Source organism: Episyrphus balteatus, chromosome 1 (genome assembly GCF_945859705.1).
Source record: "Episyrphus balteatus chromosome 1, idEpiBalt1.1, whole genome shotgun sequence".
Taxonomy (NCBI): domain Eukaryota; kingdom Metazoa; phylum Arthropoda; class Insecta; order Diptera; family Syrphidae; genus Episyrphus; species Episyrphus balteatus.
In genome coordinates, this window is record NC_079134.1 from 140,168,156 (window position 1) to 140,191,415 (window position 23,260).

General features: G+C 29.8%; 1 protein-coding gene and 1 long non-coding RNA gene across 4 annotated transcripts in view; one reads left to right on the top strand and one right to left on the bottom strand.

The window, feature by feature from the left end:
* The window catches only part of LOC129907170 (neogenin), a 409,252-nt gene that overhangs the window by 276,321 nt on the left and 109,671 nt on the right, over positions 1-23,260 (bottom strand). The gene's annotated exons all lie outside the window — the stretch shown is intronic.
* On the top strand, positions 20,809-21,325 carry LOC129907203 (uncharacterized). The gene is made up of 2 exons (XR_008770984.1): positions 20,809-21,077; positions 21,139-21,325. It is a non-coding gene; the product is annotated as an uncharacterized LOC129907203 (long non-coding RNA).

The following is a 23,260-nucleotide window of genomic DNA, read 5'->3' on the forward strand; positions in this document are numbered from 1 at the left end:
AAAATTAATTTTCATTTTGATAAAATATATATTTTATTTATACGAAAGTATTAGAGTAGATAGATAGATAGTTGGTTGGTTTATTTTTCTATTAAGACTTATTTGCATATTTGATATTGCCAGTAGCTAGATAGTTTGGTTATGGATTTGGATTTAGTTTGCATTGCATTGATACTGATAACATATGCTATATTGAATCTAATTTCACTCAATTGGTAATATTTTCACGCGCTATATCTAAAGTATAACAGGGTATTTCAAAAAATAGAGAAGTATTGATCAGTTTTCAGAAATTGCTAGAAATTCGCAGAAATTCTTGCAGAAATGAATAGGACTCAATTGGTAATATTTTCACGCGCTATATTTGAAGTGAAACCTAGTTAGTATAACAGGGTATTTCATTTAATGGAGAAATATTGGTGAATTTTCAGAAATTGCTAGAAATTTGCAAGAAATTTGCAGAAATTCTTGCAGAAATGAATAGGGCAGTAGGAAGAAGTCATTGATAAGGACCTGGAAATGCTTCTAGACTTTTAGACTATTCTTGATCAGCAAGAAGTAATTATAACAGTTTAGCGGAAATGTTGTTGAGGGATTGAATTAATAGAAGAAGTCTGGGTAATATTTTCACTCATTTCATGAAGTTAGAATGTTTCATAAATTGATAAAATATAATGTTGATTTTCAAATATTGCTAGAAATTCATCGAAACGCTTACAGAAATAAATGGAACAGTAAGAAGAAATCTGTTAAAAGGCTTGGAAACTGTAGAAAAATATTCTAAAATGGGAAAGACAGCTGAAAAAGTACTATTAGATGGTAACAATTCGCTGGCTGAGAATTATAAGGTTGTATGTTTTATGGAAACCCCTGCAGACATATAACCCTATAATTCTCAGCCAGCGAATTATTAGAGTAGGAAGTTTTGGAAAGAAAGTTCTGTCAATTTAAGTTTTAAGAACTAAAAATAGCTTAATTGGAAGATTTATTCACCAAATAATTTATTAGAAACTGTCTTAGATATGTTCGGTAGAAGCTCCTTAACAATTTTGGTATCTGCAGGTATCGGTTAGAATTCCGAAGAAGTTAACGAAATAAACATTTCTTTTGGAACTCTTCAAGTGTCCAGCCATATCCCAGTTTACACGATTGTGAATGGATACCCCAATCACTGATAAAAAGAGCATCTTGAATAAGTGTATTGAAAATATAATAAGTTATATATAAGAATAGACCACAAAGCTTTTTTGTTAATGCAGAGTATCCTTGGCTATCAAAACAATTCACAGCCGGTTTGTTTTTATTGTTTTGAAAAATGTGCATAAAGTTACTGTGAATTATAAAAACCAAATGAAAAAAATAAAAATATTTCTGAGCCCCTAGGGAACATAAATTGGTGTCGAAAATTACAGAATGTTTCTGCGAGTCTTTAAATTAGGTTTTTTACCGGACACAAAAAGAATAAGAAATTTAATTGGTCCTTGTTGAGACCCCAAAGAAACAAATTTTCCGTCTAAAGTACCAAAATCAAACGATGAAGTCTTTTTATTCATCGTCATATTTCGTAGATGAAGTTTGTTTGAAATTTTAAGACCCCTAGAAAGCCAGTCTTTAAATATAGTCAAGTGTTATTCAAGTGTTGAGACCCTTCGGAATATAGAAAACGACAGTAAGAACTGTAAATCTAATAAATTTTTAAACTTTGTAGTAATAGAAAACCAATTGAATTTGAATTATTATATGCAAAAACTGTTTCTCTTCTAGTGGGTCCTAAAAAAAATACTGTGATAGTCTACTCACGATAAGCTATGAAACAAATGCCGCTGACGTTTGTAATTCTTTGTAATGAAACTTTATGGAAATATGTACTCATTTTCTTAAAAAAAATAGTTCAAAGGTCTACGCTTAACATTTTTGGCAAAGACCTCTGCAGTTTTTATAATAAATCTTTTTTTTTTTCAAGTCTCACCGAAATGTTTTATGCAGAACACAAAAAGAGTACCTATTTTCAAGATAAAAAAAAAATCCAATTTAATCAAGAACAATTTTAGGACCCCTTAATTTTCTAAAACAGTCTTTAGTTAAGATTGTGGATATGCCTTGAGTTGTTAATTTTTTCATATTGGAGTTCTAGCTTATACCATTATTTTTAAGACCCTTAATGACCCCAAGACTAAAAGAATTTTCATCAATATTATGTGTATGAGATTTTACTAAATCAATAAATTGACAATCAATTCACGGAGTTTTATTGACGAATCAAAAAAAAAAAAAAAACACCCTGTAGGTCCTAAAAATCTAAAAAATTCACTACATTTGTGGCATTCACACGCATTTGAAAATAAAATATTCGTGCGACATTCATCAGAATCTGGCTATAGTTCCATTAAAAAACAGACCCCTCCACCATCAGATAGGAATTAGATAGATAAAACAAATAATTTAATATCTCCCCCAAAACACACAAATTTAATTCACACAACAAAAAAAAAAAAAATAATTCGAATTCATATGTGCAAACTGCACTGCATGCAAACATATCAAATTGTAAAATAGATTCCGCGGATTCAAATTGAAAATAGTCTCGTACCCCAAACCCCACATTCAAAGCATGATAATAATGCGCGCAAGCATTACTGTAGAATATACAGTAGATAAAAGAGGATGCACGGTGGCGGAGGGTTTGAAGTTCGGTTAGTCAGAGTCGGAGTCAGAGTCAGAGTCATAGTCGGAGAGTTACATTGAGAATATCTATCTGCATCTGTATCCAAGTGAGTAATGTAGCGCATAATGAACACGGACGAGTTGTAAATTGAATTTCAAACCCAAGCAACGTGCGAGATGCAGTGCAGTGCCAGAGCAGAGCAGTAGACATATGAAAATGCATATATGCAGTGTGTAGTTTTCTTTTTTTTTTTTGGGTTTTGTTGTAAGTAACATACCGCTAGTAGTAGAACGAGTGTGAGTACGAGGTACGACGACGAGTACTACGGTAGCGGATCGGGTAACAATGTTAATTGCCGCTGGTTTAATACAACATGCAGATCGTATATCAATTTAATGTTCTCTCTTTTCTGGTGTCTGTTGTCTGTTTAAATGGTGTAATGTGGTCGGTGTGGTGGCCTGGTAGGTCAGATGCATTTAGAAAATGGCAAATATATAAATTAAAGACAAAGCTGTCGAAAGTACTATGAAAGTAGTTTGAAGAAAATGGAATATCCTTTGATATGAAAAATTATTTTGAGACCCTAAATACTCAAAAGTTTCTTTTCTATCACTTTTTTTTAACATTAGGAAGTTATACACCTTTTTTAGCTGGAATTTGTAACAAATATTTGCTGGCAAAAGTTATATGGTATTTAACTTGCAAAATTGAGACCTTAAAAACATCAATATGCTTTAAAGAAATCTCTACAAATTATTATTTTCATTCAACGTTGATTTATAAATTGAGAAAATCGCCGTTTTTTTTGAAAAAGAATGTTAAGACCCTAAAATTGTCAAAATGTCTGTTTATACAGTGGGAGGGGTTATTCATTTTGTGGTGCAAAAATTTCCTTGAAGTCTTAGTCACAAAATAATTTTCTCCAAAAAAAAAAAAAGCTATATTATTTGCAAGGTTATGGTAAGACCCTAAGTCTACTTTACTGTGGTCGGAAGTTCCAACAAATTGCGGGAAGTTTTTAGAGTCTTACAAAAGGTTTTTTTCCTGATATTTTTGGATAAACAAGTTGAGGCCTAATAATTTTAAGTTATAATTTTATTCATGATCTTGCAAAAGGTTTTGTGCTGCTACTAACTATTTGCAAATTAACGAAGACCTTTTTAGATTTTGTTTGCATGAAAGAGTTGAGACCCTGTAAATTCTTGTTTTATTATTATCACAAAGATTCAGAAAATTTCACAGCATTTTGACAAAAATAGAGATAAATTTGTTGTTCATAAGATTTTAAAGCAAGAAATCATGCTTTCTCAAAGAATATAATAATAAACTAGGTTGAGACCCTAAGGAGTATGCTTTAAAGTCAAAAGCACAGTAGACTTTGTGTAGCCTTACAAACAGTTTTACTAATATTTTTTATTGTTATTTGCCTGCAAAGGATCACAATTTGTTAAAGAGTTTCTGAAATTTTTTTGTTTTTGTTGACTTTGAGACCTTAGCCTAGAAAAATCAACATAATGTTAATTTGTTTTATAGAAGTATTTTTTTTTTTTTTGAGTACAGAATGATGTAAAATAGTATCGGCTCTTGATATTAACATATTGTCACATATCACAGAAAATTGTGAAAAAAATAAACGATAAGACATAAAAGTGACAAATTTTAAGACCCTGAAGAGTTATTTTTTTGTATAAAGCTGTGAAAAGCATAGGTCTGTTTATAATGATTACAAGAAATTGTATGGCCCAGTTTTAAGTTATTTTCAGCAACAAGAATTTAAGACCCTAATAAATTTTAAGTCGAATGTACAAAGTATTATCTATTGTTAAGTTTTCTATAACCTAAAAAAGGAGTTTCCTTTTGTTTTAACGATTATATATCTCTTTATTTAGTTCAGTTAAGTTAAGACCCTAAGTCGAACTAAATGACAATTTATCTTCCAAAAAATGTAAAATTGTATATAAAAACGACAGCACTGTACAATTCCTCGAAAATGAATGTCGTCGTATCGTATCGTTGTCGTCGTCGCAATCGAACTTTTATACTATATGTCGCTTAGAATGTTGGAAGTCGTGCCAACCCTAAGTGGTGGTGCGTAATCGGATACCTTTGCTCCTCTAGTTTTGAATGCTTAAACATTAAGCAATTAACAAATCGGATTGAAAGCGATTTGTTCATGTGCATAGCAAACAGCAGCGGGAACATTATGTAAAGATAGATATAGTTAGAAGCCGAACTACCGCAGCCTTATACTCACGCTATACTCCGGCCGCCCTTTATACTAAATGATGATGGTGGTAGTGATGATGGTAATCTTTTTCTTCTCGGGATAAAATGGTAAAGTGCATCCCAGCAAACGTGCTAGGATGATCTAATTTTTCACGAGAGAGAGGTTTGAGCTCGGGTTATCATAGTAAAAGGCTATTGATAACCCACTTTACCATATCCCATGTTATAAAGTCATTTTTAATGACAATGAAGATTTAAGCCTAACTCGCACTCTGCTGCTCTTTAATGATGATAAAAAGGTCTTCTAACTTGAATTTATTACCCACACTTGGTACTATTATTATTAGGAATCTGTAGCTTTCATCTTTTTCCAACCAACCAACTGAGTCACAACACAACATTACGGGACACAACAAAGATAAAAGAAAATGACCATTTTGTATTCTAATGGTGCAACTATTAATGGACATGGAATGCTAATAGACTCTACTCACCATCTAGAGACACAAAGATAAATGGAACTTTATAGATTAGAAGCAAAAAATATACAACACAACCGCTGTACACAAACTCTGAGTGGAATAAAAAAATATTATATAGAGCAGTAACAACGACTTATATCTATTTCATGAGTTTTGATTGTTTTGCATACAAAAGAGTCGTTTGGTAGTTTTTTTTTTTTCTAATTTTTGCAACACACGCGAAGGCAAACCGGCAGTCATAGAGAGCACTTTGCAGAATTGACAAGTAATATGAGCATCGAGTAGTACAACACTAGAAATAATGTTTTTTAGTGATGTAGATCTGATGGAAGATAAACGACTGATGTTTTCGGCAATGAATCATGAATCAACTTCAATTTCTAAGGACTAAGGTGATTTATTTGAGGTAAAAGATAGAATATTAAAAAGGCTACCTTACTCGAGTTACAATGTGATTTTTAGTTAGAAGAGAATGGATAGAAGTAATTTACATGATAACATCACAACTAGCGGATGGAATGTTATAGTTCGGTTATTCATAGGTCAAATGTTGAATACACGTTTTTTTTTTTTGTAATTTGTGTGTTTTATATGTTTGTGGCAATTTGTATTTCAACTGAAAGTATTCATGAGCATTTTTAAACCCAATTATAAGGTTACAAAAAGTAGCGATATGCTATAGATTTTAAAGTTATTTTTTTTTTTTTTTTTTCAAAAACAAGACCTGAGACCTTATAAATATAAGTCTTTTTTTCATTATTTTGTAAAACGTTTTTTATTGTTCATAACGATTTGGTAAATTGCCAAAGAAATTTTGGAAGTAGTTTTTGCAAGAACGATTTGAGACCCTAAAAGTTTTTGTTTTATTTTTCTTTCCAAAAATTCAGAAAATTAAGTTATTCATTGGAAAATATTTTTATTTAAAGATAACCCTTAAATAATTTTGTTTGAACCAAAATGAACTTTTACAAACATATTTTTCTTATAATCATTTAGTTGACTGAAAGACCCCAAATACACACAACATTTTCTTTTGACAACTAATGATTTTATTCGGTTTTAAAATATTATTAAAAAATCAGACATAGTCTCTTAATCATTGAATTTTTGTTTCTATTAGGTACAGAAATAGTATTGAGACCCTAAAGAGGCAAGATTTTTTTTGTCTCTTTAAAATTTATTTTAAAAACAGATTTACAAAATGGTAATCGTCTGTATGCTTAGATTTGTAAATGGTCAAAGCCCTCCTGAACCAAAATGGTGTTGAGACCTTAATGACAAAAAAAGTTTTTGTTTCTTAAATTTAAGTTTTTATTATATCTACAACGATTCAGAAATGATCATAGTCTGTCTACTGGAAGTTTCTGGCAAAATACTATTTTAAGACCCCTCAGAGATAAAAATTTGTTTCCATCATTTCAGATCTTTTCTATTATAGCACGATACTATACTTTGTATGAATAATAATAAGTAAAGTTGAGACCCTTAATAGTACACTTTAAAGTCGAGGACGCGGTAAAGTCTGTAAACCCTTGCGAAAGGTTTTACTGATATGTCTGATTCTATTCTGCTGCAAAAAAATTGCTAATTGTTAAAGATTTGTTGATAGTTTTTGTCTGTTGACTTTAAGACCTTAACACTAATTCTCCGTGAGAATTGCCAAGATAATAATGTAATTAGTTTTTTAAAAGTTTTGTTTTCTGTCAATAAATTGGTATGAAGTATGTATACAAAAAAAATCTTAAGACCTTAAAAAGGCAAATTCGCATCGAAATAAAATTGATTTCTCATACAATGTTACTCAAATACAATTTCTTAATTCGGATTAAGTTTTGAGTTGAACAGTGACCTGACCAGTGTGGAAATACTCTTAAGACCCTAAAAAGCACTTTACGAAATTTCAAAAAGCCTTTCAAGCTCAATTAAATTGAACAATCTTTAACAAACGAAAAATTTTTTAATAAAATTTCAAATACAACCTATTCGATTCATTAAAATTTAAAGTTTAAGGACCCTTCTTGAAAACCACTTTACAAAGTTCAAATAAAAATTTAAAAATCAAAAAAAGAAAGATAAACATAATTTACAACTTATACACATTCAACAGCTCGTTATTTAGGTTTTAAAACAATTTAGAACAAAAATTGTGAACATCACTTTAGAATTTTCAAAAAAAAAACTTTCCCTAAAAGTAAATTTTAAACTTTTCCAAAAGAATAAAAAAAAAATAAACAAAAACTGCTGTAAATTTTCCATAACTTTAACATACGACAATCCCTTTTCCATCCAACATAAACCTGCCACAGAGAAGAAAAGACCCACAAAAAAAAAAAAAAAAACTTCCTGAAAATGATGTATGTAAAGTAACGTAGGTATAGGAGAAAACTATGTTTAAGATACTTTTTGGTTTTGTGTAAAATTTTTTTTAACAAGTTTCCGAGAAACGTAAATACTTTTACTGTCTTCAATTTCCAATTCCACAAGGTATTTGCCTTCATATAAAACCTGTAAACGTTTTATTTATGTCGATATATGTATTTTGTGCACAAAAATACCTTTCTCACATAAAAGTTTTGTATCCCTTGTTTAACTTTATTTTGATATTCCTGGAGTACTCCAAAAATGATGATTTGTAGGGAAAAACAATAAGAAAAAGATATGACAAAATTACACACGAACGCACCTGATATGCCACACAATTTTCACCATCATCAGAGAATCGAGAGGAAGAAATATAATAAAAGTACACAAGTCTCTAGGTACCGTTTGCTGCAAGATATGAGAATTCGATTTTGGCCAAAAAGCTATAATCCTCTCCATTTCAAATTTCACATCTGACATTCTTGCTTTTCGTATTTCGTATTTTGAAATACGAAAAATAAAAGAATCTATACTAGACACAATACAGATAAAATTGAAGGAGACAATTTATACGAAATGTATCTATTTTCCTATAAGGTACCCAAGTTCCACCTAACCTATATGCAAAAACACACATTTTACGACTATTGCTTTTGGTGTTTTTCCGGTGGAATACCTGCTGACGAATAAATGTGAGTACCTAGTAACAGTGTAGCTAAATTCGCATGCTTCTCTTTTCCTTGAAGAATGTTTTTATTGTCTGTACCTATGAGGTACCTATACCTACACTTAAATCCTTCAACCTTTCTAAAAACACAGAAGAACCGTCGTCGTCCCTTCCTGTTTATAGTAGGAGGATAATTTGATGATGGAGATGGGAAGAAGAAGAAGAAATATTTTTTGGACAGGATGCTCCTGTTATCCTCATTTCCCCAAAGGCACACACTTTAGGTATTGTATGTAGTCGAACATAAAAACACTTAAAAAAAGTTACGAGTTATTGAAGATTTTTTCAAGTGAAAACAATAAACTTATTTAACAATGATATCGAGAGGAGACAGACACAAATTGAATACGGAGATGCAAGAGCTACAGGTCTCATTCTTTTATTTCAAAAGCGGTTGTAGGTAGCAAAAAAAAAAATAAACAAATAAATTTGTAGTTGGGTAACTTTTAAAGAAATGAAATCACATTACAATTTCAGATGAGAACATTTTCTTCTTTCATCCTTTTTAGAGCTTGATCTTAAAATAGTTGGATCTTGGTATTTGAACTTTTACATTATTTGTCTCTTTAGATTCAAAAAATTAGTTCATGACTTTTGCCGCTAGAGGGCGCCACCTCACGCAAAAACATGTAGCCTTTAACCAGCGGACGATAAAGACGCTTGCAACGATATATCACTTGTCAAATAAGGATAAGTAATTTAGAAGCTATGTTGGAACATATACCGGTCAAACAAGTTACCCTCCTTTTGTCTTAGTCGGGTAATAAACGCTTTCTTTCAAATCTCTGATTATGAAATTAATATTTTTTCAACGAAGCTATTGTTTTTGTAGCAGTTTTAACTTCTTTATCTGTTTATATGAAACTGTTTAAAGCTTTAAAACTAACAGATTTCGAAATTCGACCTAACTTCTATAAGTAAGCTTACAGAAGTTAGAAGAAGCAAAGATCTTCTTAAAGCTTTTTTCCTATTATCTTCTTATTCACCTTATAGCATCTTAGACTTAGGCGTATATAACGCTCTCTCGTTTCTAATACGGAAATTTGATCGAGACTTTAGGTAAGTTAAAATGGAGCTAATCGAATCTGGAATATCAATTTGAATCGATAAGAAAATGAAGTAAAATTCAATAGGTACTTTACTTGTTTTCCATCGATTTTATACAACTTGTCCTGAGTGGCAAGTAGAAGCTTATTTGATGTATTCTTTCAACTTTAAAATGAATCTTCGTACTTAACTCTTCATGGGTTTCCCTTGATTTTTATATTGAATAAAATTATTTAAGCAAGATAGTTCATTACCAAAGGGACTCCTGAATTTAGTTTTACAAATAAACAATTTGATTGATTCTATCAGAGCAAAAAGTTAATTTTACGAGATATTAGATTGATTTAACCGGCAAAAACTATCAATTTAACAAAGCATCTTGTTAATTTTACCATACAATTTATCATGAAATCTGTCAATCAATTTCTTCAAAGATAATTGAAAACCGATAAATCGATTTTTCGTAGACAATCTATCAACTATCACGACAACCCAATTAAAAAAGAACAATCCGTTGCTTTGATCTTGATTTAACAGAGTCATCTGGTTGATTTAACAAGAGCAATTCAACAATTTTACGAACAAATACCGAATCAATTAATTTATCGAGCCAACCTGATCCGCCAATTTTACAGAAGCGATTTTACAGTTTTAACGAAACAAACTGTCAATTTTACCGAAGCAAATCATTTTAGCAGAGTAAAGATTTTAAATTTTTTTTTACTTTTTATGGGCTTATATGTTTAAGTGGTATCTCTGTATGTATGTTCCATCATTACTTCTAAATTTCTAATCGCAATTTGACAATTGAGGTATCATTGAAAGCGTCTGTTTTGTCCGCTAATTATAGGCTATGTGTCATCACATTAAATTAAACATGGCGCCCTCTAGAGACAAAAGTTTTGAACTAATCACTAAATTTTGAACTTCTTTTCTCCAAGTGTATTAAAGTATCTTTGGCCACAAAAATATGGGATCCATTGGCAAGAGGCAACATTTACGAAAGTCCTCTAAAAAACAGGATATGACACCCATCATATCCGATTCTGTGGTTTAATCTGGCTACTACTGTGCGAGTCCTTAAAACTGTGCTCCTATGTCCTGTCCATCCCCATACACACACATGAAGCCTTGAATATTTGTTTTTATTTGAAATCTCACACCTGTCTTTAGCTGTATACAAACTCATATATCCGTATCCTTCCGTCATCAAGAGCACATCCCTAACCATCATCAAAAAAAAAAAAAAGGAAAACAAAAACAAAAAACAAAAAGGATACACAAAACAACGGGCTTTCGCCCGTCCTGTCGGATGATGTCCTGTTGGTTATTTTTTTTGAATCCTCCTTCTCCCCCGCAGCTCCCTTTTTGACATGTGTGTATGTTTGGTTTGGTGTTTGTGTTGCTTTATCTGAGTTTGGTGGTCGATTCTCTGGGATTCACTTCTGACTCTGACTATAGCATCTATATGAGCTCCACCAAACATACATGTGAATGTGACAATGAAATGTTTCAAGCTACTCCCTTCTACAACTCCTTTGTGTCCTGGTTAAAAAAATAATAATTCTTTAGACACAATGTGAGTTAACAAAAAATACAACAACAAAAAAAGGAAGAACATGCTGTGCTTCCTCTAGGATATATTCGGTATAAAAATAGTGGGATTGGTTGGTTGATATAGTGTGATGATGGTTTGAGTGTGTTTTATCCTGTTTTGCCGTTAATGTTTGGGCTATTAATCTCAGTGTCAGAAGTTTCGAGAGAGTCGGGGGAAAAAGGCACAGCAGCAGACAGACATTCAACAAAAATATATATTTTTCGGCTGGAAAAAGATAAAAATTTCGTCCCTTTTTTCCTGTTTTTTTTTTTTTTTTTTCATTATTTTGTGTTTCATATCGCGCGCTGTACACTCTGGCGTATGTGTATTTTTTTTTTTTTTTTTCAAAAAAAAGGTCCTGCTGATAGGACCCATGCTGAGGAGAGTGTTAGAGGATGAGTGAAATATTTTCACTATACTCACTCGTAGTTATCATCATTTGCTAGCACCATGGCTATTGTTTTGGGCTTAAGCTTTTAATTTCCATTCTTTTTTTTGTTTTGTTTGCTTTTGTTATATTTTTTGGCATGTGTGTTAGGTGCTGGACTGCGACGCGACGGGACGACCGACGACACCAAGGTTAAGGTTTGGGGGGTCTTAGAAAAATGAAAATATTTTCGTTGTCCTAATGGAGTGTTTTGTTTTTTCATTTTGAATTTTCATTTGACACTTGTTCGTGTTTGCATGAGGTGACATTTTTGGCACCGAGTGAGAAATTACGATTTTAAGCGCAAGCAATTTGGCTCTGTCAATTTGCAGCAAGCCAGTTTAAAATTACTCTTTAGTGTTGTAGGTACTAGGGTATTGTGTGATCATCAAAGTCCGATAAAGAATGTAGAGTCATTAAGTGAACTAGCTAAAATTACTATGATAAAAATCATTTTTGACTGCGTGTTGGTGCGGATAATGGCGCATAGAGTATGGTTTAACTACTACAGAATTGCTAATGAGGTGGTGTTAAGGTTTGAGTGGAAACAAACGAGGGTTTATTTTTTTCGACACTACATAGAATATTATCAGGAAATATTATTTTAAGGCGAAAAAAAAACTATATACACATTTATAGGTATAGAGAAAGGGTTTATTGCAATTATTATGGTCTAAGGCTTTGTTGGTGAAATGGTGTGTAATTAAGGATTTTCTACAAACGAGTTTTTTTTTTTTAATGTTTGGAATAAATTAACAAGAAGTAATAACTAGGCATAAAACAAGGGTGTTACAATTCTAATGGGAAATGATTTGCTTCACACTATTTATGGGTAAAGTTCTTTGACTTGATGAGGCCTAACTCATTGACTTTATGTCTTAAAGTGATTAATGAGGGTTTTTTTTTTGTTTTTGGAAATTGTTATTACTTTTGGTCAATGTAAAGTCTTTCACTTTGGGTTGATTACCTTTGTAAGCTGCATTTTAGGCAGGGAAAGGAGATATTAAATGTTAACAGAAGAATTTATTCTCCATTTAATTGTCATATACCTATGTACATTTATAAAAAAAAGTTTTGTACTCTTAACTCGTTTTTAAGTGCAAATATGTACAAAACGCTTAAATACATTTATGTATGTATTTAATTTGTTCACAAAATTGGAAACGCTAATTTTAATTATATTATATTTTTATATTCTTGTAATTATTTTATATTTTTATATTTGTATACTTTTTTATTTTCATATTTTTATATTTTTTATTTTTATATTTTTATAATTTTATATTTTTATATTTTTATATTTCTATATTTTTATATTTTTATATATTTATATTTTTAAATTTTTAAATTTTTATACTTTTATACTTTTATATTTTTATATTTTTATATTTTTATATTTTTATATTTTTATATTTTTATATTTTTATATTTTTATATTTTTATATTTTTATATTTTTATATTTTTATATTTTTATATTTTTATATATTTATATTTTTAAATTTTTAAATTTTTATACTTTTATACTTTTATATTTTTATATTTTTATATTTTTATATTTTTATATTTTTATATTTTTATATTTTTATATTTTTATATTTTTATATTTTTTTATTTTTATATTTTATATTTTTATATTTTTTTATTTTTATATTTTTATATTTCTATATTTTTATACTTTTATATTTTTTTATTTTTATATTTTTATATTTTTATATTTTTATATTTTTATATTTTTATATTTTTATATTTTTATATTTTTATATTTTTATATTTTTATATTTTTATATTTTTATATTTTTATATTTTTATATTTTTATATTTTTATATTTTTATATTTTTATATTTTTATATTTTTATATTTTTATATTTTTATATTTTTATATTTTTATATTTTTATATTTTTATATTTTTATATTTTTATACTTTTATATTTTTATATTTTTATATTTTTATATTTTTATATTTTTTTATTTTTATGTTTTTATATTTTTTATATTTTTATATTTTTTATGATATAATTTTTATTTTTTATATTTTGAGTTTTAATTTTATTTTTATATCTCATCTAATTTTTTTACTTTATGTGTTTTTAGTAATTTTTTAAATACAAATTTTTACTTTTTTCACATAAATTAATTAATTTACTGAGGATTTCGTTTAAACAAAATAAAAAAATTAAAAGGTATATTTAACCCTTCGCCTTAACAACCAAACCCCTAAAAGCCAATCTGACCATGAAGTTTTTATCCAGCTCTGGGGCCAACTAAACAAAAATTTCCAAAAGAAAACTTGAGTTGTTCTAATTTAGCAAATGAATAAACCCTCGATATCCGGTCTACGCATTCATTATAGCTTTTTTGCGTTTTCAAAACAAATCAAAAGACTCAATGAAATATTCTCCTACTCTGCATGTATTTGGAAATCATTTAGACACCCTTTGTTTATGCTAAGAGCTACTACAAAAATGTGTGTATATTGACCTAAATAGTGTACTCTGGCAAGTTTATTTGTTCAAAACAACAACAAACCAACAACAACAATTCAAGAAAATGGGTAATTCCCGAAGGCAATAATCTTCAAATAACACACAGCTTCCAGGTTTTGCTACTGCTGCGTCCCCTAAATGTTTACATAGTTCTGTGTCCTAATTCGTATTCGTATGTTGTGAGCCACTTGAAGGAACCTCTTAAACGTGTATGTTCGTAATTATCGACACTCGAATGGGGTTTTTTTTTTATTTGGTTTTGGGAAAATAAATTTCCATTTGGCATCTTCTTAAAGACGCCAATCAAAACAAAATACCCCAAAAAACAAAAAAAAAAAGTATAAGGGTCTAAAGCTGAAGGTAAAAGAACAAAAAAAAAAAAAAAAACAATCATCGTCTCCTACTCTAATTGAGCCTGACATACTTTGGGTTGGGAACGCACAGAGCGAACAAGAAAAAGGTATATTATAATGCCGCACTTCCAATCTTTGCCAACTGTCGGTCGAACGACCGTCGACGAAGACGACGACAATTTCTGCTGCTGCTAGCATAACAAAAGCGTGAAATATGGAACACTTCCACTTCACCTCTAAGAGAATGTTAAAGACGAAGAAGAAGAAGACGATATGGCAGCGACAAGAACGCAATATGACGACGACAAAGATCTCCCTCCGGTCCGAAGCCATTTTCTTGAGCTGTGTTGTTCTCAATTCATTTTTTTTTTTGTTTTCCTTTTGTGGATATGTCGATTGAAGTGGGTGAACGACGTATTTTTTTTTTTGTATTCGTCTCCATTTCATGAAATGCACTTCTTGAGAACAACACGACCCAAAACAAACGATTTATTTTCTTTGTTTATGTATCACGTTCGTTATTGATTTGTTTTCATTTTTTTTAAGTTTTTTTTTTTTTTCTTGTCTCAAGCTTGAACCATTTGTGCCAGAAAATAATAACAACAACGAAACGACAATTGGTAATTTATGAAAACAAAAATGCTTTAAGAACGATTAATTTGAAATTTTCTCACAAGAGACTTATAAGCGATTTCATGATTTGTTATCCATTTGAAGAAAAGATGAAATAAAAAACCAACCAATAACTTGTCTATAAGGAATCATCCTACTGGCTTTAAAGTCTTTTGGATACCAATAAATGGCGCCCAAGAGGAACCTAATTCGTTAGGTATACCCAGGATTAAAATCTAAGCCCGCCTTTAATCAAGTCTTTGATGTTCGATTGTAAGAAAGATTTTCAAAGTTTAACTGTGGACTCTTTCTGGCCAGTGAAATTTCTGAATAAGCGATAAAAGAACGACTTTAAGCATCGAATTCGACACAGTTATAACCGAAGTTATTTTTTCTTTTTTTTAAATTTAAATTGATGCCCAAAAAAGTCAAAAGTGCGGTTTACTACTTTGGCACTTTTTGAACATTGTTTTAAAAATGTTTGAATTTACATAATCACATAAAAAAAGTGATTAGAAGTAAGTCATTTACAGCTGTAAAAATGTGGTGTTTTAAATTATCTCAAAAGTTCAAACCCTAACAATAGAAAAACTGTTTGATGAATAAGTCTGAAACTTTGCAGATTAATTTCAGGTCTATTAAGCTTCAATAATGAAGCCTTAGTTTAATCTTATCACCTATAGTTATGAAATAGCGACACATTATCTAAAAAAAACCGCAAAAAGACCTATTTTGATAGCTTTTCTAAATTGATATCAAATGTACGAAAAAAAATTTTTTTAACAATGCAAACTTTATTTCTTTGTAGAGAATTAAATGAAATTTTCTAATAAATCCTTAAATTTTCTGTGGAATGATCCGTTGTTGAGATATTGATAGTCAAAGTCAAAAGTATGGTTTTTTTGGTTCGAGGACTGATATTGTAGTCTAAAAAAAAAATCGTAGAAGTTTGAAACAAAAAGAATCTTGAAGCCATATAAAAAGCCTTTGTAAAAATTATTATCATTTCATCACAAAAAATTTTACCACTTTTTTATGAGAAAAGTAAAAACAAAAAAAAATTTGAAAATGTTGGTTTTTGAACAGTTCCATAGATTAACCTATTTTACCGTTAGAAATATAAATAATAAGAAAATTTTAGGAATCATGAAGTATATATTCTTGTAAATGTACAAAAAATTGATAGTTTATCTTTTATATAACAAAACCAATTAACTAAATGTTACAAATGAATCCATAAGACATCTTTCTGAAGTACCTTCAATTCGAGGTAAAAAAAAAAAGATAGGAATGTCTTTGATGTGACAAAAAAAAGTTTTACTTTTTCCCATTCTTTCTTCTGCTCAATTGGAACCCTCAAAAGTATAATAATAACTATTCTCGAATATCATTCATAATTTATTAAGCCTCCAACATACAAACAAAATGAAGAAATACAAAAAAGCTCGCAATTCTTTGATTTCAAAGAAAGAAAAGAAAGAAAAAAGAGAGATTTGTCATGACATAAAGTGCGTCGAAATGTAGTTTCATATATACTTTCCCAGCTGTCCGAAACTCCAAAGTAAATGGGATTTTGAGACAGATTGGAGTCACATTCCATGTATATTTTTAGTAGAGAACCTATAACTATCACGACGACCAACAACAGCAGACACAACATGTTTAAATGATAAATGTTGAATGTTCTAAATATGACAAAGAGGAATGACGTTACAGACATTTGACGTCTTTCTTTTTTGATGGAATTAATGTCCAATAGTTATGGTTGAAAAAGATGATGATGAAGAAAAAGACATAAATAAACCAAAAGTATGATTATACTCTTCTTCAAAGGGAAAAGCTTGGACAAAGTTTTGTTTTGTTTGAGTTGTTCTTGTCAAATATGTCACCTGAATGAGTTCGTTTGTGTAGGCTTTATGTTTGAGACCTAAAGAATCGGTCTTGTAGTTAATACCTTTTTTACCTATATTCTCTGTTTTGTTTAATATATTTAAGTATATGACATTTATACATTACTTACATTTTTATGAATACAAACAATCAATTTGTTCCACTTTTAAGGTGAAAACAAAAAATTAAGGTTTATTTCGGCTAAGGTGATATGATAAGTTGCTTACCTGAAAATATATAAAAAGAAAAATTGGTTTTAATTTATTGTTAAAAAAGGTTAAATCTGCGATTTAAAAAATTCTAGGAAATAGGAAAATATTTTTTGAGGTAAATGTACAAAAAGTTTTTTTTTTTCAAGCCTTCTAAACCTAAAACTTCCATTATAGAAATTTCCTATTTTTATTTATAAGTGAATGTTCATTTAAAAGGATATCCTCCAAACCACTCATCAAACAAAATATTTTCTATTTAATACATTTCATTTTGATTGACTGATTTTCATTTTACATTTCAAAAAAAAAAAAATATATATATAAAAATAAAAATCATTTATACATTCAAAAATCCAATGATTCCAATATTGTTGGATATTACAGAAAGTTATCCTTTATCATCCTTCATCCCATACATTTATTTATCAAAAAAAATAAAAGTGGTTAATTGGAAATCCTCGAATCTATTTTGATTCTCCAATGAAGTGAATGACCGCAAAAAAAAAATAATATTCCATTTCCTGTAACCGCATAACTCATTCATTTATCATATAAATGTGGATTGATACATGAATAATATTTAAAAAAAAAAAAAAACTGTAAATACCATATATACATGAATAATATGTATGTATGTGCTTATGTCCAGTTCGTTGCTCGTTTATTTCAAAACAAATACAAAAAAAAATAAAATAAAAAACTCTCTTTTCAAATACAATTTTTGACCATCGTTTTTGGTATAGTGAATGGGGATAAAAATAAATAAATTATTTCAATAACAACAAAAAGAAAGACCGACAGGTAAATGTAGGTACAGTGAAGTCTCTCATTCCAGTAGACTTTTTGAGATAAAATTTTATTTTTTAACTTGAACTCAAGATAAAAGTTAGTCGAATTTTTTTGGACCATAACTTTTGAAAAACCCATATATACAGCCATGGACAAAGAAATAGCACACTATTGAGAAAAATCATGCGAATCGAATTTTAGATATTAGGAATGCTTTTTAAAATTTTTTTTCTTTTTGTATATTGTCGAATTAAAGTGATGAAGATAAAAATATCTTAAAAGTACCGTTATTTTCTATATTTATTTGCATTAGCAATATAATGCTTTTCCTGTCCCTTTCCTTGTCCACAAGAAGAAAGGGTATTCTTTACAAATCATAATTTTCAAAAATTGAATTGAAATGAAATAATTTATAATTATTAATTTTATGAATCCCCATAAGCTAATGCATGCCCTGATATAAAAATTTTAATATATAAGTTAAAAGGTCCCAAATAAATCCAATTTTTGTAAGAAAAATCAAAAGTGTGCTATTTCTTTGTCCATAGCTGTAGGTACCAAAAAAAAAACAAAAGATTGATTAAAAACATTGATTATCACTCAAAACTGTGGAGCATTGGTCCAAAATAATGTTTTTTTTTTAATCCCATTTTCATCAAATTAATGACTTAGGATAAAAAATGGTCCAGAAGATTATTTATATTTATATCATTTATAGGTAAAATAAATAAAAATGGACCTAGGTGGCTTCCTTGAGGGACTTCTGATTTGGCAATAAAAAGATCTGAAAAGACATTTTCAAAATTTTACCTGATAGGATATTTGATTAAGGCAATGAAAAAAAGTAGCAAAACAAAGTCTTTTTAATATGAATGTAATTATTTTTTGACTGAATTGATCAAATGGATTGAGTTCAAATGTTTAATGAAAAAAAAAATATTTTTAACGCTTTTTTCAAGTTGCGATAAATCTTACCTAACTGATCGCTAGTATCGAAAAATGTCTCATGGCATTTTTTGCAAAACTTATGAGGTGAGCGTGAAAAATTTTCAGGTAACTCTAGAGTTTAAAGCAAAAAAACGTAATTTTTTACTTTTGATTTTTTTTTTCGTTTTTAAATAATATCTCAAGAACTATTGATGTCCTCAGAAAAAAAATATAATTTTTCTTTATTCTATTTTCTATTTAAAAACTTTGTATCATTTACAATAACAATGACGGTTCATTTGTTATATACCCAAAAAAACGTTTGTTGAAATATTATAGTACCTTCTAAACGATCATTCGGAAAAGAAAAAGTGTCTTGGCATCTTTCCTAAATAATTTTATAATATACAAATTTTGCATTATATAATTTTTTAAAGCTTTTATCTTTTGATAGTTATATCCGATATTTTCTACATTTGAAAAATATAATAATAATCTGAATAATTTTTGAAGCGATCACGATTTGCTTATTTTTAGAGTACCTGGTCACAGCTGAAAACTGGAGGGTGACCGGGCCAAACGGACTTGAAATTCGGATTCAGCGTGTCCAAAAACAGAAAATTGTTGTTGGTAGTCAAAGCCTTTCGGTCACAGTTATACAGCAATCTTAGCACCGTTACATATGTTCTTGACACCCACGGTCTACCTCGCGTCGAGGAAAGTCCGGGAAGAGGATTGTGATGATGATGAGAGACTTCATCGCATGTATTTTTATTGTTGGCTCAAAAATGGATTGTCTTTCATAAATCATTTTCAGGCAGCTCTAAACGTCATTGCTTCGGCCATGACTCGCAAATTTTTTTCAAAAGCTGATTACTGTGGTTTTGAAGGCAACTAAAATGCGAAAAGGCTTTGACTAGGCAAGGATCGGCGGAAAGAGTAAACATTCTTTTCAAATTACTTAAAAAAAGACAACAAATATATGCCGCCACAGCTTCACTAACATCTAGAACAAATGATTTGTCCTTTAGACCTACACAAGACATAGAAAGGATTGTTACGATTTCAACAGGACATTGGCCGATACCACAAAATACTTACTATTGCGTAGTTGTTTGGACCAGCTGAAAAAAGATATGTACATTCTTTTACTTTCTATGCCAATTTCCTGCCCTGGCTTAGAAGAGAGCATCCTCTCTGTGGAGGGAATTTTTCAGTGACATAGATAAGGTCTTAGAAATAAGGATCAAAGACTTGATCAAACAGCCTCCAAGCACTGGGCTTGTCTCCCTATGTTGCTAGTACAAACAGATTCTAGACTTTCTTTATTTAAGGTGAGCGACTAGTTTTCAGGGGAATTGTTTAGGATCTTTTTGTATTTGTAAATTACCTTACCAAAACATACAAATTAACTTATTATTCCAAGGTTTCATCAGTTTTGTTATCAAAACGAAGCGCGCAGCGGTGCACTCCGCTCTAATTAGGCAATCAAGTGAGTGGTCTCGAGACCACCCTAAACTTAATAGGCTCAAGAATTTCTAAAATTCAATTTTTCTCTTCTAAAGTTTGACTACGATACTTACTTACATACATAAACAATGTTTATTTCCAAATTCCAAAATTATTAACCTAAGCTGAAAAGATCAATAAAAAATAGAAAAAATAAAAGAAAAATATCCACGACAAAGTAAAATAAAAGACATTTTGTTTGCTGGAATAAAAAACTCGAAAAGATGTTGTTTTATTTAAACGCAATAGGTAATCTGTAAAATAAAAGAAAATTAATTAATAAAATATAATAAATAAATAAATTAATAAATAGTTAAGCCAATAAATAGGCATATCGAACAAATGATAGCTATTATTGACTGTTTGTCCATTTTTCGCTTCAATAACCGCTGGAATTTCCAAAATTTAGTTTTTACCCACTGTAAGAACAGATTAAATTTCTGAAAATAAAAAAAAAAAAAACAAAGCAATCAATAATTGTCAAATAAATAAAAAATATTATTAAAAAAAAAATAAATATCAAAAATTCAATATTTACCGAAAAATGGACCCTCCTACGAATCCTGACCACCCTCGTCCTGGTCACAATGATATTTTGCTGCGGGAAATATATAACTCCTAAGTTTGGCTTGAAAAAAAAAAAAGAAAAATAAGAAAAAATGTCAAGATTTTCAAGAAATAAAATTGAACAAAAATCAAAATAGGAACTTACCAGGACATGTGGCCCATCCCCAATTATTTCGATGGGCTGTAATGGTATCGGCATGGTAATTTGTCTCTAAATATAATAAATTTTATAAATTTTTAACAATTTATTCAATTTAATAGTCAGCTTACCAAATAATTGGGCCTCCCAAACCAGGTCCTTGGATTGGACCACTCCCTGCCGCGGAACTAAATTAAAAATCAAATATAATTAAAAACCATTGTTTCAACAATACAAATAATTAAACTTACATGTCTTATAAAAGCTCTGTCCATTAAATTTTCCATTATATAAATTCTTTTATTTCGATTTCTTTTTTTCGTTTTTTTCAATTTATTTTCAAGTTATCGATTTTTTTTTTTTTCAGCTGTATTTTTCGATTTTCACTTTTTCTGTCGATGACACTGAAAATATTCATCAAATTCGCTGCTTAGGTACAACTTTTGGCAATAAGTGGATGTGAATTGTAAGAATTAAAAAAACAAAAAAATCGATTTACCAAAATTAGGTTTGGGTCTTTACTAAACAAAATACCGATATATTTTTTTGGTAATCGATTTCGTATGGATGATTAAAGAATTGTTGAACTGTTTTAAGAGTTAACCGTAAAAGAAATATTGGCAAATTGTTAAGAGACATCAGGTGCACTTTTCCCATTTAGCGAGACTTTCGGTGAGTTAAGAGCAAAAGTGCAATGGCGTTGCATCAGAAATGGTAAAAATGCATTAGATGCACTTTTTTTCAAAAATGTTCAAAACAGCTCAACGGTAATTCTTTCGTTGAGTTAGGATCAAAACTGCAATGGCGTTGCATCAGAAATGGTAAAAATGCATTAGATGCACTTTTTTTCAAAAATGTTCAAAACAGCTCAAAGGTAATTCTTTCGTTGAGTTTAGAGCAAAAATGCAATGGCGTTGCATCAGGAATGGTAAAAATGCATTAGATGCACTTTTTTTCAAAAATGTTCAAAACAGCTCAATTGTAATTCTTTCGTTGATTTAGGAGCAAAAATGCAATGGCGTTGCATCAGAAATGGTAAAAATGCATTTAATGCACTTTTTTTCAAAAATGTTCAAAACAGCTCAACGGTAATTCTTTCGTTGAGTTAGGAGCAAAAATGCAATGGCGTTGCATCAGAAATGGTAAAAATGCATTTAATGCACTTTTTTTCAAAAATGTTCAAAACAGCTCAACGGTAATTCTTTCGTTGAGTTAGGAGCAAAAATGCAATGGCGTTGCATCAGAAATGGTAAAAATGCATTAGATGCACTTTTTTTCAAAAATGTTCAAAACAGCTCAACGGTAATTCTTTCGTTGAGTTGGGAACAAAAATGCAATGGCGTTGCATCAGAAATGGTAAAAATGCATTTAATGCACTTTTTTTCAAAAATGTTCAAAACAGCTCAACGGTAATTCTTTCGTTGAGTTAGGAGCAAAAATGCAATGGCGTTGCATCAGAAATGGTAAAAATGCATTAGATGCACTTTTTTTCAAAAATGTTCAAAACAGCTCAACGGTAATTCTTTCGTTGAGTTGGGAACAAAAATGCAATGGCGTTGCATCAGAAATGGTAAAAATGAATTTAATGCACTTTTTTTCAAAAATGTTCAAAACAGCTCAACGGTAATTCTTTCGTTGAGTTAGGAGCAAAAATGCAATGGCGTTGCATCAGAAATGGTAAAAATGCATTAGATGCACTTTTTTTCAAAAATGTTCAAAACAGCTCAAAGGTAATTCTTTCGTTGAGTTTAGATCAAAAATGCAATGGCGTTGCATCAGAAATGGTAAAAATGCATTAGATGCACTTTTTTTCAAAAATGTTCAAAACAGCTCAAAGGTAATTCTTTCGTTGAGTTTAGATCAAAAATGCAATGGCGTTGCATCAGAAATGGTAAAAATGCATTAGATGCCCTTTTTTCAAAAATGTTCAAAACAGCTCAAAGGTAATTCTTTCGTTGAGTTAGGAGCAAAAATGCAATGGCGTTGCATCAGAAATGGTAAAAATGCATTAGATGCACTTTTTTTCAAAAATGTTCAAAACAGCTCAACGTTAATTCTTTCGTTGAGTTAGGAGCAAAAATGCAATGGCGTTGCATCAGAAATGGTAAAAATGCATTAGATGCACTTTTTTTCAAAAATGTTTAAAACAGCTCAAAGGTAATTCTTTCGTTGAGTTAGGAGCAAAAATGCAATGGCGTTGCATCAAAAATGGTAAAAATGCATTTAATGCACTTTTTTTCAAAA